Genomic DNA, 16,372 nt, shown 5'->3' on the forward strand with positions numbered 1-16,372 from the left:
GGTAGACCGTAACTACGCAGGCAAACTTGCAGAATGTTCAAGTGCGGACGAGTCATGGTAATTGGATTGAGTGATATATAGCAGGCTGATCTCACAGATATGAGACAATACTCATGACCGAGTAAAGGATTCAAATATATCTTAGTGCTCATAGATACGTATTCCAAATTCTCCTGGGCCCTTCATGAGCAGGTATAGACTGGGAAGGTCGTGGCGCACAGTTTCTTCAGACTGGTGCGAATATGTGTCCTGACAAACTGCACACAGACCGCGAAGATGAATTTTACAGTAAGAATTTTAGGTAGGTAATGGAGCGATACCGGATAACCACTATTCAACACTCTCCTATATGAAAACGAGTATTGTGAAGCGTCTGAACAGAACCATTAAGAACCGTATGCGGATGCAGTTTAATCTTCGTGTCTCATTCAAATGGCTAGACATTCTCCCACAGGTTACTGGGGAGTATAATCGAACTGATCATCGCACGATTAGGGAGAGACCTGTCGGTGTATGCAGCAGTGTACGGTAGGTCTCTAGAAGAGTGAGCGTCTCAAAGTATTGGAAAAGGGCACAGGTCATCCCCGTTTTCAAGTAGGGACGTCGAACAGATGTGCAGAACTATAGACCTATATCTCTAACGTCGATCAGTTGTAGAATTTTGGAACACGTATTATGTTCGAGTATAATGACTTTTCTGAAGACTAGAAATCTACTCTGTAGGAATCAGCATGGATTTAGAAAAAGACGATCGTTTGAAACCCAGCTCGCACTATTCGTCCACGAGACTCAGAGGGCCACAGACACGGGTTCCCAGATAGATGCCGTGTTCCATGACTTCCGCAGGCATTCAATACCGTTCCCCACAGTAGTTTAATGAGCAAAGTAAGAGAATATGGACTATCAGACCAATTGTGTGATTTGATTGAAGAGTTCCTAGATAACAGAACGCAGCATGTCATTCTCAATGGAGAGAGATGTCTTCCAAAGTACGAGTGATTTCAGGTGTGCCGCAGGGGAGTGTCGTAGCACCGTTGCTATTCACAATATACATAAATGACCTTGTGGATAACATCGGAAGTTCACTGAGGCTTTTTGGGGATGATGCTGTAGTATATCGAGAGGCTGTAACAATGGAAAATTGTACTGAAATGCAGGAGGATCTCCAACGAATTGACGCTTGGCGCAGGGAATGGCAGTTGAATCTCAATGTAGACGTTAGTAATGTGCAGCGAATACATAGAAAGAAAGATCCTTTATCATTTAGCTACAATATGGCAAGTCAGCAACTGGAAGCAGTTAATTCCATAAATTATCTGGGAGTACGCAATAGGAGTGATTTAAAATGGAATGATCATATAAAGTTGATCGTCGGTAAAGCAGATGCCAGACTGAGATTCATTGGAAGAATCCTAAGGAAATGCAATCCGAAAACAAAGGAAGTAGGTTACAGTACGCTTGTTCGCCCACTGCTTGAATACTGCTCAGCAGTGTGGGATCCGCACCAGATAGGGTTGATAGAAGAGATAGAGAAGATCCAACGGAGAGCAGCGCGCTTCGTTCAGGATCATTTAGTAATCGCGAAAGCGTTACGGAGATGATAGATAAACTCCAGTGGAAGACTCTGCAGGACAGACGCTCAGAAGCTCTGTACGGGCGTTTTGTTGAAGTTTCGAGAACATATCTTCACTGAGGAGTCAAGCAGTATATCTCGCGAAGAGACCACGAGGATAAAGTCAGAGAGATTAGAGCCCACACAGAGGCATACCGACAATCCTTCTTTCCACGAACAATACGAGACTGGAATAGAAGGGAGAACCGATAGAGGTACTCAAAGTACCCTTCGCCACACACCGTCAGGTGGCTTGCGGAGTATGGATGTAGATGTAGAATAGCCTTCAGAATACAGCATACAATCGTGTTAAGATGATGGATGCTCGCAAGCATAAGTTCAAAGTAGGTGATTCGGTGCGTATTTCGAATCGGAATTGAGAAGTCGTACCCACCTAACTGGCCAACTGAGATACTATAGTGTCCAAAGCATAGAGGACAAACCCGAGCACATACATCTTAAAGTACACTGATGGTAAAGAAATTTCAGTAAGTTTTTGCACAGAGGAATTACAGAAAAGTTCCAAACCGAACGCGTTTCTCGTTGAGCGCATCAAAAGGCGTCTCGTGAACAGAGCGTTACTGACATGGCTTCGCTTTCCAGAGTTAGAAAGCAGCTGAGTGAACGCTCGCAATTTGCTATGTAACAGTTTGTACAAACTTCAGACAGCGCAGTAGCATACAAAAACTGCTAAGAAGCGCATCAGCAGCGGTGGTGGCGACATTTTTGGTAACTCCTCGTTGAGCTTCATCTTCCAGGTTACAATTTCTGTGGACCTGGAATGAAGCTGAGGAAGCAACTGGTTCATGGTGATAAGGGGATTAATCTACTTGATGAAGCCTGCAAGGGGAATGACTTAGCTTATGCTGCAAATCAAGGTTTGGCAGAACGTCATGCAGTAGATCGAACTTTAGCTGATAAGCGATGCAGATCTATCGCAAAAGTGATACAGGCGTAGAAGAACGTACTGCGTCTTTCGCAGTTGACAAAGCAATGAGTATGAAGATTGAATTGGGTGCAGGAAGAAATTTGAAAAAATAACGACCACGCCTCGTAGCATACTGAAGAAGAATAAACCTACTGGGTGTTTAAAAAAATTGCATCCAAGCTGCAGTGGTAGCGACAAAATCCGTAATGAAGAAGAAGCAGGAAGGAGTAGGAAGAAGAAGTCATGCTAAAACGCTCAAGGTCCTGCCAACACCAAGGGCATCTAGACATCTGGTGGAATTATCCCATTTCTAATTCCAGCATTAGCGAGACTCTTGGCAGCAGGGTTATTGCCAGGTGGCACTATAACCACAATCCGCACAGTGAAGAATGCACAAAACGACCAGGAGGCAGCTGCAGGGCTCAAAAAGGTGCCGGTAAAGGCCTATATTTAAAATAGTACAAGGAATGGTTTGGAATGTTTATTTTAAAAAAATGTCCCCTAAGTACACACATCAAAAAAGTTTTGCATCACCCCGGGTTCCCAGAACTCCTGAAGACAGTCGTCGACTGTGGATAATATTGAATCACAGATACAGTCCCTCTGATGTTCAGATATGTCACTAAACCCGCCCAAAGATATAAACAACCATGCATGAGCAGCGTCTATTAGACGGAGGTAGTGAGACAGCCCATCAGTTCCAGTCATTCCACCAGGAAGGAGGTACACGGCTCGTGTTGTCTGTAGTTCAGCCATGCCTTGAGGGTCAATACTGCGGTTCGATCGCGACCACATCGTTACTCTGTGCCAGGAAGGGCTCTCAACAAGGGAAGTGTCCACGCGTCTCGGAGTGAACCAAAGCGATGTTCCTCGGACATGGAGGAGATACAGAGAGACAGGAAATGTCCATGAGATGCCTCGTTCAGGTCGCCCAAGTGCTACTACTGCAGTGGATGACCGCTACCTACGGATTACGGCTCGGCGGAACCCTGACAGCAACGCCACCATGTTGCATAATCCTTTTCGTGCAGCCGCAGGACGTCGTGTTACGACTCAAACTGTGCGCAATAGGACACATGATGCGCAACTTCACTCCCGACGTCGATGGCGAGGTCCATCTTTGCAACCACGACACCATGCAGCGCGGTACAGATGGGCCTAATAACATGCCGAATGGACCGCTCAGGATTGGCATCACGTTCTCTTTACCGATGAGTGTCGCATATGCTTTCAACCAGACAATCGTCGGTGACGGTTTTGGTGGCAACCCGGTCAGGCTGCACGCCTTAGACACACTGCCCAGCGAGTTCAGCAAGGCGGAGGTTTCCTGCTGTTTTGGGGTGGCATAATGTGGGGCCGATGTTCGCCGCTGGTGGTCATGGAAGGCGCCGTTAACGGCTGTACGATACGTGAATGCCACCCTCCGACCGAAAGTACAACTATATCGGCAGTACTTTGGCGAGGCATTCGTGCTCATGGACGACAATTCGCTCCCCCATCGTGCACATCTTGTGAATGACTTCCTTCAGGATAGCGATATCCCTCGGGTAGAGTCGCCAGCATGTCCCCCATACATGAACCCTATCAAACATGCCTGGGAGAGATTGAAAATGGCTGTTTATGGACGATGTGACCCACCAACCACTCTGAGGGGTCTATGTCGAATCGCCGTTGAGGAATGGCACAATCTGTACCAACAGTGCTTTGATGAACTTGTGGATAGTATGCCAAGACGAATACAGGCATGCACCAATGCAAGAGGACATGCTACAGTGCATTAGAGGTACCGATGAGTACAGCAATCTGGACCACCACCTCTGAAGGTCTCGCTGCATGGTGGTACAATACGCAATGTGTGGTTTTCATGAGCAAACAAAAAGGGTGGAAATGATGATTATGTTGATCTCTGTTCCAATTTTCTGTACAGATTCCGGAACTCTCTGAACCGAGGTGATATAAAACTTTTTTTGATGTGTGTATCTAACCTAACAGACCACTTACCACTACTGATCTGCTTACATTCGTGAAACAACTCAAAATATCAAGATTTCATGGTGTCTTTATGTGGGATACTTTGTCGAAGAAGATTTGAAAATGCAAGCAGTGTGTGATGGTGATTGGAGAGGTCGCAGGTGGATTTGGAATGCACTGGGTTGCATGTATTAACAGAAAACATAGCAACATGCTGTGCTTTAACTCTTACAGGGATTTATGCCCGCCGTTAGAATTGCACCGATAGTTCGCCAACAGTCATGTGTTGTACAATTTCCGATGCTACCACGGTGATAGATACCACTGAGGACGTTCCTGACTAACGTTTTTCCTGGCAAATGCATAAAAACAAACAGTATGCACATGACCTTGTCAGTTGAGTTTGAGATCGCATGTTTTACACTCTTACTCTAAAAGAGCGTTCGTCTGTATTAGGTGCAAGTTACCCACAGAAGTTTAAAGAATTAGAACTTGTTGTCGTGAATGACTGCATGAAGCAAAGCGAAAGTATCAAGACGGGCCCTAGAGACATCCACATTCAATTTGAGTCATCAAGTAATTTCCCAACAAACACAGCGGTGTACACATTACTATTGAATGATCATATTACTCATTACCTCTCATGGGAATTGTCCAGCGAATGGAATAAATATGGCGGTACTGCTTCACTCCAGAGGCAATCCACTATGGCTCCTCAAAGTGAGAGCACCACTGCAGATGCCCACGCCTTTCATAATGAATGTGGAAAAATTGTGTTCATAGATGTTGCATTCCATGTGTTTGAAAACTCTGGACGAGCATTGACAAATTTATCAACAATCGTCACTTCATACAAACCGTTTAGAGCAGTGCAAAGTGCCAAGATTCTTCGGACAGTGTCCTGGTTACTCTTCAAACACCATCAGATATGGTGCGATGACAGCAGTTTACAGTATGAAGAAATGGTGACGACGTTTTGAGTCTATAATCACGAAGACAACATTGTTTACATCAAAGGTCGTGAAAAAGGTGTGTTGTCTCATGGCATTTTCAAATGCACATCAATAAGGAACCACGATGATCTTAATTGCCCAGCTCTTGGAAGAGTGAGGAAAAAGTATGGACACATACGTGATTATATTTGTGCTTAAAAAAATGTTAAGTGCTTTTGAATTGGATAATAAATACGCGTTGACGTCTGTTTTTAAAACATTGTATTGTTTATTCACATCCTTCTCCTCCACATTCTCCTCTGCCTCTTACAGGGTTCATGTAAGTATCCATTATACGCTGTCTGTGCAGTTCGCTGAGCACTGGACTTACGTTTCTAGAAACGTTCTCAATACGTTTCTGGAAGCACCACCTGTCAGCAGCAGCCTACATTTAGGGTCCCACACGAACCTCTCTGTATACGATACGTGGCCGATAGTCCAACACAGGAACTGAGGTTCAAACATCTTGAGGGAAATGCATGCTCTTCTCTGAAATCACTGCGTGTGTATGCTACAGGCAGTGTCAGGTGGATCCACAGACGCAGCCGCGGCAGTGAGCAATAAACAGATTCGTGATGGCCGCTACCGCTAGCACTCCAGGGCGCGTGGGTTTGAGATGGAGGATGGAGCAGGTCACTGCTAGTTGAACTTATCTCCATGTGTGGGGAGGGCTCTTCAGATAGCAGCAACATATGCTGATTTTCACTGTCTCATGACTGTTGGTTGCTTGCCTTCATCTGGGGTATATTTTTACCAGTAGCTGCGCAACCTTTGGAGGTATTATAGTCAGCACCGGATCTGTAGCAGTCTACACACAACCTTGCAGACAATATACTGCACACCCGCACTGTAGTACAATAGCACCGGCTCTGGGTCACAGAGTAACGGGGGAAAATACAAGTCCTTTGAAAGCAGGATGTGCGCACGTCATTTTCGTGATAGTGCTGCCCAACATGGCAAGTGATAAAGATTTCTCTTTTTATTACAGGAAGCTGTGGAAAGGTCCTGACTCACCTGCACCTGTGCACGACCAGGGATCGACTTCACTATGCAGCGATAAGCATTCCTGGAATAGGTGGAGCGCAGTGCATCTGTGCAGGAGCTCATTCGAGTCATCCTCGCTCCAGTTTGTTATAGTGGTCAAAACTACTCTTTGGTGCATCTCACTGACAATAGCTTCCTTCGCAATATCGGTTCCTAACTGCTGTCGCCTCTGTTCTCCTTCCCTAGAACCCTGCCAATTCCTGATGCGCCATATTACAGGCACTGACGACGACGATGGTGTCGCTAATAAGGCACCTAGATTGACATTTAACGATGTAAGTATGTGAAAATGAATTTGTGTGTGTGTGTATCCGTGTGTGTGCACATGTGCTATACTTTCTTGTTACTTGCAATCAGATGGCTATTTTCTACTTCGTCTGTTACAGACATGAGCATCCCGTCACATATGTTGAGTGCCAGTGAACTTGAGGATCTTATGGAAGTAAGTTCCAGTCTCTCTCCCTTTCTCTTTCTCCCTCTATGTGCGTGCATTTATCTAATATTACGCCTTTTTTTTTTTTAGAGCTCTTCAGTGAGCTTGAGGGGATGGGGATGGAACCAGTTTTCCACAACCAAGTCCTATAACAATAGGCTCGGCCCCATCCAACATCGTTATTGGCAATGATGGTGATGTACAGGAGATCCATGTCAAGATGACTACATTCTCTCCAGTGAACTCATAGTGAATGACACCTATTGTTAGTAGTGCGTAGGAGTTGTTCTGTTCTTCTCACAACACCGAACATGCGCCTCCCCCCTCCCCCCCCCTCCCCCCACACACAAATTGCATTACCTCATTTGTTCTTGTCTGCTTCTAGGTGCACTCGATAATGTGTCACAAGTGGATGTGTTGATCCTTTCTCCAGTATTTTCTCCAACATTAGCTCATGGGACATGATATCAGACATTGAGGAATGAAGAAGTGCGTAACAGTTCTCCTTCTTCTTCTAACAAAATCGCATACATAGGTGACTAACGTGACGTTTGTTTGTTTCTAGATGCACTCGAAGTGTAGGTTGAAGTCGACTGGCTTTTGCTAGAGATAGTGGCCAATAAGGTCCCATTCATCCATTTGGAGAAAGCTTATTTTGAACATTAAGTATTCATCCATTTAGAGAAAGCTAATTTTGAACATTAAGTATAAACGCTATAGATGGCTACGTGTATCTCTAATTATCCATGATACTTAATATTGTTCCTTCTTCTGACTGTGCAGATGACATTGAGGAGACGCTGGGTGGGGTACGAGCAGCCCCATTGACAACGGTGCAACCATGGCCAGACATGCAGCAGCCCTATGCGCCATCTTTGTTCCTGCAATCTGCTCTGCCTACCATGTTACAACTCTGCATGCCATCTGTACACCCACAGCCAGCTCCGCCATCCGCAGTAATACAGCCCAGCCTCTTGACTAATTTAGAATGTAAGTAGAAACACTACAGATCCCAAAATATATCATTGTTTTAAAAAAAGTTATGCATGGCACTTGATTTTGTTCTGCTCCTGTCTGTGTGCATGAGGAGATGCTGGGTGGTGGACTTGCGCCTTCAACAACAGCTGGGCCGGCATGATGTATCAGCAGTTGCTAATGATGTCTTCACCGTTGCCCCTGCAGCAGCACTACCAGCTGCAACCAGCCCTATCAACATCTGCGATGATGTACCAGTGGCTGACAACAACATTTGCGATATATCCCCGGCTGTCGATGTCGCAGGCCAGTGTAGCATCATGACTCCAGCCCATTTGCTGTGGACCGGGCAGGGCTCTCCGTGACCTGTCCCAGCTCGCGAGAGTCAACTCAGATCGTCGCGATACTGTATCAGGTTAGCAGCAGTAGCATCCCCACCTGCACTATTAAGGACCATCAGGTGAGTCCTACAGCCACAATGGACTTTTCAGTGATCACTGGTGGATTTGACGACAGTATTTCACTTCACTGAATCGATAATTCAACCGTTGGCTACTGAGGTCTTTGCACATTCCTCAATGCTTCTGAAGCAGTTTCAATAAGGGAGCACCTGGGATACGTCAATGACCCATAGCACTATGCTATTAAGTGCAAGGCAGTTCTATACTGTGAACTAACGCACCAACCAAAAGACGATGGTAGCGCTGAGGAGAGCAGCATCGTCCAAATTCGTTGGACAACTGCTATGGAATCAAGGGGCCAGTAGATCATGGAGTGGTTCAGAACTTTTACCGAGAGTATCACACTGGACCATTATTCCAGGATGCAGGGAAGGGGTTCCGGTAAGATTATCAGCCATGTAATCCTCCTTGACGTTTGTTCACATGTTTACATTCCACTTATTGAGGGGTACAATTTCATGTGTCATCCTGAAGAAATAGCGTTGAAACAATCACACATTAAAATGCAGAATCTTGATGATAAGTAATGCTTCGCATGGTCACTTCTGGCTAGCGATAGAAATTACCCAAAACATATGTGTGATCTGAGAAAATACCAAATTGACGATGTTTGCTGGCATTATAATTTCCAAGATATCAAAACTGTTCAAATGTGTGTGAAATATTATGGGACTTAACTGCTAAGATCATCATCCCTAAGCTTACACACTACTTAACCTAAATTAACCTAAGGATAAACACACACACCTTTGCTCGAGGGAGGACTCGAACCTCCGCCGGGACCAGCCGCACAGTCCATGACTGCAGCGCCTAGACCGCTAGGCTAATCCTATGCGGCTCCAAGATATCGAATTCCTGTAAAACTCCAGGCTGTTCCAAAATTCAAGCGGCAGAATCCTGATTGTTCATTTCATGTTTACACTCTGGAAGTTTTTGATGACGACCATGAGCACACTGACTGTGCAGGACAACAAAGAAGTCAAGCATAAAGTAGTAGGACATCTCTTCTTTTCAATATAAATCAGAAAACGTCGCAAACAGGTAGACCTGTTGCTAATCTGTAAGGGTGATGAGCAACACTACGTGTGTAGGAAACATTAGACCCGTCTAATTTCCTACCAAATATCAAAAAAAGAAAGGGCAAGTTATTTTTGCAGTAGATGTCTCAAGTGGGTTAAAACAAATGAGTTGGTTGAAAAGCTCCTTACTGACTGCTCAAACCAGGTATCTGTAGAAATGCCTTCAGAGGATGAAAATTTCATAAAGTTTAAGGGCGCTCACCACCAACAGCGATGTCCCTTCGCCGTTTACGCAGACTTAGAATGCATCCTACCTATTGTGGCGTGTTGTGGAGGCGACCCCTCTGATTTCCACACCACTTTCACAGAACGATGTGACTGTATATCGAATGGTGTGCACATGTGACTCTCGTTGGAATCTATTCGAATCTCACGTCGGGGATGATCGAGCGAGATGTTTACTCACTAAACTCAACAAACTGGCATGGGAAGTTGATGGCTCTTATAGTCGTAACGTCTCCGTGTCCAACTCGGAGGAGAATGATACACTGTACGAGAAGGCAGCTGACTGTCATATTTGCAGGCTGCCGTTGACCAGAGATGCAGATATAGAGAGCACTGTCATCCAATGGGAAAGTTCAGCAGTGCCATTCACAATGCAGACAACTTGAAGTAGAACCGCCACGACACATACCTGTTCTTTTCCACAGGTGGAGCAGGTATGATACACACTTTCTATTTTAATACTTGGGTGACCCTAGATTGGAGGATGATAAGGTCATGTTCGAATCCTGCCCCGGGCATGGATGTGTGTGATGTCCTTAGGTTAGTTAGGTTTAAGTAGTTCTAAGTCTAGGGGACTGATTACCTCAGATTTTACGTCCCATAGTACTTAGAGCGATTTGAACAATTTGATGATAAAATCAGCGTCATTCCTGACACTACTAAGAATCAAATCTCACTTCCCTAGAGAATCACACCAAGAATAACGCTGTTCCCTGGATTTGTTTCGCTTTATGTACGAATCTCTTTAGAACATTTCTGAGATGATGTGTCCATGCGTTACACCAGAGCTGCTTATCCCTATGGGGTACAGTTTCAGCTTGTGACGAAGCAGGGGGGACTTTCCATACAAACACCTGGCTTCGATGCTTCGATTGGGAGACTCAACGGAACCAAATTGCCTGACATAAATGCATTCTTCATTAAACTAACAAGCATAGCTGTAACGAATGTGGGCTTCGAGCACAAGGTGAATGTTTGGCAGAGATTTGCTATCACCGATTTAGGTGCATGTGTCAGGTTATACACGAATACCGATGTACACCTTCTGGCAGATACCATTGAGAAGGTCTGGAGTCTATGTCTGGGCACATAACTTCTAGATGCTGCCTTCTATTTCATGGCACCTGGTCTTTTGTGGAATGCAATGCCAAGGAATACGCGTGTCAACGTCGAACTTTTGACCGATGTTGACATACTACTCTTCTTAGAATGCAAGATTTGCAGAGGATTTCGTCAGTGCATACACAGGTACGTCAAAGCCAATAACGCGCGAATGAGTGAGGAGGACTACAGGCTGTCTGATGATTTAAGTTACACGCTTTACCCGGATGTAAACAACATCTATGGGCAAGCCCTGCAACAAAGTCTACGGATTGGAGGGTACCGATGGCTGCCCAAGAAGAAAATCGACTGATTGGAGGAAGTAGAGATCCTTGATGAGGCTGAAGATGCTGGTGAGGGATATATTCCGGAAGCAGAGCTAGAACACCCCAACCATCTGTGAGACGAGCACAGTGACTTGGCTTTCAATCCAGAGCGCCTAGTCCCATGAAACGCTTCCATCTCGAAGTTATTGACAAATTTGGGGACAAACATCGGTATGGTATCTATTGCAGAAATCTCCAGCAGTGTCTCAGGTTGGAAAAGGAACTTGTTAGTGTCACCCACGCATCCTCTTTCAAGCAGCGTTCCTGGTTGGAGGACACCATTAATTTAAATACTGAACACGGCTCTTGCAACATGTCATTTTGAGAAACACTATTACATATTAATGAATAATTAATATGGGGTGAATATCATTTAGTTTACCGGTGCCATAGGTGTTACGGCGCAAGAAATCGTGTCGTCAAGCCAAATTTCAAATGGGCCATCATCTTCAATGTAGCAGTAGTCGCTGTGGAGATGAGTAAGATTTCAGTGCAGTACAAGAAATCTGTGTACATCAGTATGTGTGCTCTTGACCTATCCAAACTTCACATATACCACTTTCAGTGTTACTTTTCTAAGCCAAAATTCTGTGTTCCCACGTTACTTTACATATATATATATATATATATATATATATATATATATATATATATATATATATATACTCCTGGAAATGGAAAAAAGAACACATTGACACCGGTGTGTCAGACCCACCATACTTGCTCCGGACACTGCGAGAGGGCTGTACAAGCAATGATCACACGCACGGCACAGCGGACACACCAGGAACCGCGGTGTTGGCCGTCGAATGGCGCTAGCTGCGCAGCATTTGTGCACCGCCGCCGTCAGTGTCAGCCAGTTTGCCGTGGCATACGGAGCTCCATCGCAGTCTTTAACACTGGTAGCATGCCGCGACAGCGTGGACGTGAACCGTATGTGCAGTTGACGGACTTTGAGCGAGGGCGTATAGTGGGCATGCGGGAGGCCGGGTGGACATACCGCCGAATTGCTCAACACGTGGGGCGTGAGGTCTCCACAGTACATCGATGTTGTCGCCAGTGGTCGGCGGAAGGTGCACATGCCCGTCGACCTGGGACCGGACCGCAGCGACGCACGGATGCACGCCAAGACCGTAGGATCCTACGCAGTGCCGTAGGGGACCGCACCGCCACTTTCCAGCAAATTAGGGACACTGTTGCTCCTGGGGTATCGGCGAGGACCATTCGCAACCGTCTCCATGAAGCTGGGACACGGTCCCGCACACCGTTAGGCCGTCTTCCGCTCACGCCCCAACATCGTGCAGCCCGCCTCCAGTGGTGTCGCGACAGGCGTGAATGGAGGGACGAATGGAGACGTGTCGTCTTCAGCGATGAGAGTCGCTTCTGCCTTGGTGCCAATGATGGTCGTATGCGTGTTTGGCGCCGTGCAGGTGAGCGCCACAATCAGGACTGCATACGACCGAGGCACACAGGGCCAACACCCGGCATCATGGTGTGGGGAGCGATCTCCTACACTGGCCGTACACCACTGGTGATCGTCGAGGGGACACTGAATAGTGCACGGTACATCCAAACCGTCATCGAACCCATCGTTCTACCATTCCTAGACCGGCAAGGGAACTTGCTGTTCCAACAGGACAATGCACGTCCGCATGTATCCCGTGCCACCCAACGTGCTCTAGAAGGTGTAAGTCAACTACCCTGGCCAGCAAGATCTCCGGATCTGTCCCCCATTGAGCATGTTTGGGACTGGATGAAGCGTCGTCTCACGCGGTCTGCACGTCCAGCACGAACGCTGGTCCAACTGAGGCACCAGATGGAAATGGCATGGCAAGCCGTTCCACAGGACTACATCCAACATCTCTACGATCGTCTCCATGGGAGAATAGCAGCCTGCATTGCTGCGAAAGGTGGATATACACTGTACTAGTGCCGACATTGTGCGTGCTCTGTTGCCTGTGTCTATGTACCTGTGGTTCTGTCAGTGTGATCATGTGATGTATCTGACCCCAGGAATGTGTCAATAAGGTTTCCCCTTCCTGGGACAATGAATTCACGGTGTTCTTATTTCAATTTCCAGGAGTGTATATATATATATATATATATATATATATATATATATATATAGACAGGTTGATCTACTGGGTGAAACACTGCGATCAGTATGTAGTAATTAGGTACAATCATGAAGAATTCGACACATCCCCTTATGTGACCGATAATCCTTTTGGGATAATACTTAAAACAGAAAGTTTATCGACCTGATGAAAGACGAGGCGAATGGTTCGTTGACTGTGAAGTTTGCAGGACTCAGACCTAAGATGTACGCATACTGTAGAGATGCAATTGCCAATTGGGCTAAGGGTGTGCATTGTGCGAACTCAAAGGCGTTCACGAGCGAAGATTTGAAGAGGGGCCTCCTCGAGGGCGTTGACGCAGCTCCACACATGGTGAGCCAGGTAACCTTCGTATCTTGAGGCCAGGAGGTGCATAGTGAACTGTAACTGAAAGTAAGTCCGCCCCGTCATGATGACGAACAGTTCACCTCTGGGGATGGCATTGGGAGTTCCCTATACTCACACTAATCACTGCAGTGATTGATTGTGTGGCAGAGCACTTTTCTGTAAATACTTAAAGTGTATGCACAAAATAGTTTGATGGGCTGTTTGTTAGAGTTTTGTGTGACTGTGAGAGAGTCATACTGGTAAAAGAACATGGTATTTATTTTTGTGTGTGTGTGTGTGTGTCTTTTTGTGTGTGAGCGTGTACTCTTTTGCTTCACCAGCAGCTGCTAGAACATTTTTCCAATGTATAGTGAACAGAAATCATTGATTTGATACTAGAAAATTAAATTAACTCTATATACTGAAAATAGGAGGAGCTGATTAAGAATTGTAAATACAATGATCAAAATAATTTAAATATTAAATGATGAAATCAAACAAAAACCACATGTACATAATGCATAAAATTGTATGTAGACTAAAAAAATGAGAAACCAAGTATTTATGTTCTATAGTTACTGCAAATAAATGTATCTCATTCATCAGGAAAAAAGCAACTTTTCTTATAAAACCAATGTACATATGCAAAACAATTACTGTGTAAATACTTTAAAAAGTTGTAAATTCAAAATTATGTACATAATATTTAAGCCTTTACAAAAAATACTTTGTAAATAATCCCTGTATATGTGTAAATAAAACAAGAGAAATTGACAATTATTGTATATCAAAGGTGATTAAAAAGCACAGCATGTATAACAAAGAGCTTTGTAAGGGAAAAAATTGTTAATAAGAATGACTTTATGTAAAAATTACTCATGGAAACACAGTAAATAAATGAAACAAATTTAATAAGCAAACGATTTTGTTAAAAAAAGTACTGCAAGAGAAATGATGTTGTTCATAATAAACCTTACATTATTTTTTATATGTTTGTTACTGTTTACAAATCCTTTCACTACTAAATCCAATTTCTAGGCTCATAGAATTCAGCTATTTAAAGAAAATTATTGTTGATAATTTGCTGTTGTTTATAACAAATCTACACTTATCCCCCAAGAAGCTCAGACCACGAATGGAGAGGCCCACACGCAGCTGAGCTGGTTATAAATGATGACAAGGTGGTGAAGGAGGTGGTGCTTGATACACATTGGTCCATCAAGACTCGTGACATGTTACGACTATAGAATTACGTCATGACTTCAATATGGCACACACAATTGTCTGGGTGATTCCTTGGATAATCTTGATCAAGTCCTGCTGGTTCCCCAGGGGAGAAGGTATGGGGGAACCAAGAAGCCCACATGTAGAACCTGACACCAGATGCATAACATGACACCAGATGTGATAATACCTTTATCTCGTCTCAAACCCCAGTGCTGTCCAACTCAAGGGGACTTCTGGCGAGCTTCTATGGCGTTCTCCGGTTCAGCTCCTCTCCCTCTGACAAACCTCTATTGCCCTATGTATAAAATGGCGGGAAATACAAACATTTGTGAGAAATTCAAAATTGGCATGGTTTCCCCAACTCCTGTGTAAGAAGGGCTGTTGTTCTACGTATAAATTGGCGACAAATCCAAGATGGTGATCGCACATGGAGACTGGGGTATACTGGCTCTGTCATGTCAGAATCAAAGACTTGGAACACTGGCGCAACTTTAATAGAATTCAAGATAGCTACCTGGAAAACAAAATGGCCACTAGTGCATAATGGGACAAGCTCTGTGACGTTTGAAATCGAGATCAGGGATATTGTCGCAGCCTTAGTATGACATCAGAGTCCAAAACCTGCAATACTGGTACAGCTATACTACGACGCCAGAGTCCGAGATGCTAGGCCAAATGAAGTAGCTTGCCTGTAGAATCCTCTATGGATAGTCTAAGTGTGCAATTCCTTTCAGTCTTAAGATAAACGACTCCCTGTCCTTAAACAGCTGTTTCACCTTGGACAGCTATTTTAATGCGCAAACTGTATGGTGTTTAAAAGGAATACTTGCTTCTTTATCCAAATTAATACCTTACCAGGAGGAGCTCGCTATTCCACGCTCTCTAAGTTCATGATCAGCAGACCAGTCAAGACGTCTGCCACCGTCCCGTCCATGGTATGCCCACTAAGAGCCAAGTCACTGTGATTCGCACCAGCATGCATTGGTGGCACGTGCGCGCAGAGAAAAACCATTGGCATATTAACGATTCGATAGCCTAACGCTAAATGGAGCGTAGAAGTACTGATTCCCAATGCTGGCATGCTGTTGTGAGAGCACTGCAACTGCAGCCCTTATGACTTGAATTAAGATGATGGGAAACAGAAAAATTATGGAACCACACTCGTATTTTAATCTGAATGACAAGGAGTCAACTGATGTATGTTCAAAGTAACCCACATATACATTCTGAATAGAAATCGAAAAATATAGAGATACAGATTCGAGATCGTGATGTCAGGCACATGTGCAATGGCTCTGAAGCAAAAAAAAAGTTTCACTACTATACTTGCGAAATCCACCACAGTAAAAATTTGTGTGGGGAATGTATGGTGGTTAGCCGGCGGGGTGGCCTAGCGGTTCTAGGCGCTACAGTCTGGAATGCGCGACCGCTACGGTCGCAGGTTCGCATCCTGCCTCGGGCATCGATGTGTGTGATGTCCTTAGGTTAGTTAAGTTTAAGTAGTTCTAAGTTCTAGGAGACTGATGGCCTCAGAAGTTAAGTCCCATAGTGCTC

Source organism: Schistocerca serialis, chromosome 3 (assembly GCF_023864345.2).
Source record: "Schistocerca serialis cubense isolate TAMUIC-IGC-003099 chromosome 3, iqSchSeri2.2, whole genome shotgun sequence".
Lineage (NCBI taxonomy): Eukaryota > Metazoa > Arthropoda > Insecta > Orthoptera > Acrididae > Schistocerca > Schistocerca serialis.